Source organism: Phyllostomus hastatus, unplaced genomic scaffold (assembly GCF_019186645.2).
Source record: "Phyllostomus hastatus isolate PE091 unplaced genomic scaffold, TTU_PhHast_1.1 phas_scaffold_28, whole genome shotgun sequence".
NCBI classification, from domain to species: domain Eukaryota; kingdom Metazoa; phylum Chordata; class Mammalia; order Chiroptera; family Phyllostomidae; genus Phyllostomus; species Phyllostomus hastatus.
In genome coordinates, this window is record NW_025334022.1 from 11,361,929 (window position 1) to 11,365,184 (window position 3,256).

Here is a 3,256-nt window from a genome sequence, read left to right on the forward strand (position 1 = left end):
GAAAACTTATTTGAACAAATAATGACGGAAAACTTCCCAATGTGGCAAAGGAAATAGACTTCCAGGAAGTCCAGGAAGCCAAGACAGTCCTAAAGAAATTGGACTAGAGAGGAACACACCAAGGCACATAATCATTAAGTTACCTAAGATTAAAGATAAAGAGAGAAAATTAAAAGCAGCAAGAGAAAAGGAGACAGTTACCTACACAGGTGTGCCCACAAGATCATCTACTGATTTCTCAAAAGAAACCTTATGGGCAAGAAGGGGCTGGAAAGAGTATTCAAAGTCATGAAAGGCAAGGCCTACATCTAAGATTACTCTATCCAGAAAAGCAATAATTGAGAATGGAAGGGCAGATAAAATGCTTCCCAGATAAGGTCAAGTTACAGGAGTTCATCATCACCAAGTCCTTATTATATGAAATGTTAAAGGGACTTATATAAGAAATGGAAGAAGATCAAGAACTATGAACAGTAAAATGACAACAAACTCACAACTATCAACAACTGAACCTTAAAAAAAAAACAAGAAAAACAAATACTAAGCAAACAACTAGAATAGGAATAGAATCAGAGAAATGGACATCACACAGAAGATTTTCAGTGGGAAAGGGGAGGGGAAGAATGGGGGGGAAGGTGCAGGCAAGAAAAAGCATAATTGGTAGGCATGAAATAGACAGGGAGAGGTTAAGTATGGTATAGGAAATAGAGAAGTCAAAGAACTTATATGTACAATCCATGAATATGAACTAATGGGGGGAAAGGGGAGAAGCTGGAGGGTTGGAGCATATAGGGTGGAAGGGAGATTAAGGTGGAAAATTTGGGAAAACTGTAATAGCATAATTAATATAATACATTTAGAATACTTCAATAAAGCTAAAATAAAAGAAATAAAAGCACTGAACAAAATAGGAATATAAGGAGCATTCCCAAACATAATAAAGGCCATGTATGAGAGACCCACAGCCAACATCATGCTCAATGGGACAAAACTAAAAGCTTTCCCACTAAGATCAGGAAAAAGACAAGGATGTCTGCTTTCACCACTTCTATTCAACATAGTATTGGAAGTCCTAGCCACATCAATCAGACAAGAAAAAGAAATAAAAGGCATACAATTTGGAAAAGAGGAAGCAAAACTGTCATTGTTTTCAGACAATATGATAGTATACATAGAAAATCCTATAGACTCCACCAAAACACTACTTGACCTAAGAAGTAAATTTGACAAAATGGTGGGATACAAAGTTGGTATTCACAAATCAAAGGCATTTTTGTATACAAACGATGAAATATCAGAAACAGAAATCAGGAAAGAAGTCCCATTTGGTATAGTAACAAGAAAAATAAAGTACCTAGGAATAAACCTAACCAAGCAGGTAAGTGACCTATATTCAGAAATTACACAACATTAGAGAAGGAAATTAAGGAAGACACAAATAAATGGAAGCATATACAATGTTCATGGATTAGAAGGATTAACATCATTAAAATGTCCATACTACCCAAAGCACTTTATAGATTCAATGCAACCCCTATTAAAGTACCAATGACATACTTCTTAGATATAGAACAAACATGTCAAAAATGTATATGGAACCATATACGACACCAAGTAGCTGCAGCAATTTTGAGTGGGAGGGTTCACAATATCTGATATCAAACTGTATTACAGGGCCACGGTAATAAAAACAGTCTGGTACTGGCATAAGAACAGACTCATAGATCAATGGAAGACAATAGAGAGCCCAGAAGGAAACCTAAGTCTTTATGGTCAATTAATATTCAACAAAAGGGGAAGAAGCATAAAATGGAGTAAAAATAAGCTCTTCAACAAACGGTGTTGGGATATCTGGACAGCTACATGCAGAAAAATGAAGTTCAATCACCGAATTACACCATACACAAAAATAAATTCAAGGTGTATAAAAGACTTAAGTACAAGTCATGACACCATAAAAATCCTAGAAGAAAACTTAGTCAGGAAAATCTCAGATATTCTACCCAGCAATATTTTCACTGATATGTCCCCTAGAGCAAAGGACATAAAGGAATGGATAATGGGAAGTCATTAAATTAAAAAGCTTCTGCATGGCTAAAGAAAACAGCATTGAAATGAAGAGAGACCAACCATATGGGAAGACATATTTGCCAATGATACCTTAGACAAGGGTTTGATCTCCAAAATACATAAAGAACTCATGCAAACTTGATCACTAACTGCATGATGTTGCAGAAGTGAAGGGCACCAGGTTTGCTAAAGTAATTGTGGTTATAGAAATGTATTGGCCTCAGAAGCTAGTGAGGTGGTCCATTCTATCCTAGGACAGTGTAAAAAAAAAAAAGAACTCACATGACTCCACTCTAAGAAGACAAGAAACCCAACTAAAAATGGGAAAGGAAGCCCTGGCTGGCCTAACTCAGTGGATTGAGCACGGGCTGCGAACCAAAGCATCGCAAGTTCGATTTCCAGTCAGGGCACATGCCTGGGTTGCAGGCCACGGTCCCCAGCAACTGCACACTGATGTTTCTCTATCTCTCTCTTTCTCCCTCCCTTCCCTCTCTAAAAATAAATAAATAAAAAAGTAACTCATAAAAAATGGGAAAGGACTTGAACAGACACTTCTCCAAGGAGTACATGCAGAGGGCCCAGAGACATATGAAAGGATGCTCAGCATAATTAGCCATCAGAGAGATGGAAACTGAAACCAGAATGAGATGCTACTTCACACCAGTCAGAATGGCCATCATAAACAAATCAACAAACAAGTGTTGGAGAGGATGTGGAGAAAAGGGTACCCTAGTGCACTGTTGGTGGGATTGCAGACTGGTGCAGCCACTTTGGAAAACAGTATGGAGTTTCCTCAGAAAACTAAAACTGGAACTTTCGTTTGACCCAGAAATTCCATTGCTAGGATTATATCCTAAGAATCCTGAAGCACCAATCCAAAAAAAACCTAAGCATCCCAATGTTCACAGCAGCACAATTTACAATAGCCAAGTGGTGAAAGCAACCTAAGTGCCCATCAGTAAATGAATGGATCAAAAAACTATTGTACATTTACACAATGGAATTCTACACAGCAGAAAGAAAGGAGTTCCTACCCTTCACAACAGCATGGATGGAACTGGAGAGCATTATGCTAAGTGAAATAAGCCAGATGGTGAAAGACAAATACCATATGATCTTACCTTTAGGTGGAACCTAATCAACAAAACAAAGAAGCAAGCAAAATATAACTAGAGACATTAAAATT

At 37.5% G+C, this 3,256-nt stretch overlaps 1 non-coding gene across 1 annotated transcript; it reads left to right on the top strand.

Moving 5' to 3' along the window:
- The first annotated feature begins 2,200 nt into the window (after positions 1-2,200).
- LOC123805264 lies at positions 2,201-2,331 on the top strand. Its single transcript, XR_006783292.1, has one exon. It is a non-coding gene; the product is annotated as a small nucleolar RNA SNORA66 (small nucleolar RNA).
- The last annotated feature ends 925 nt before the right edge of the window (positions 2,332-3,256 follow it).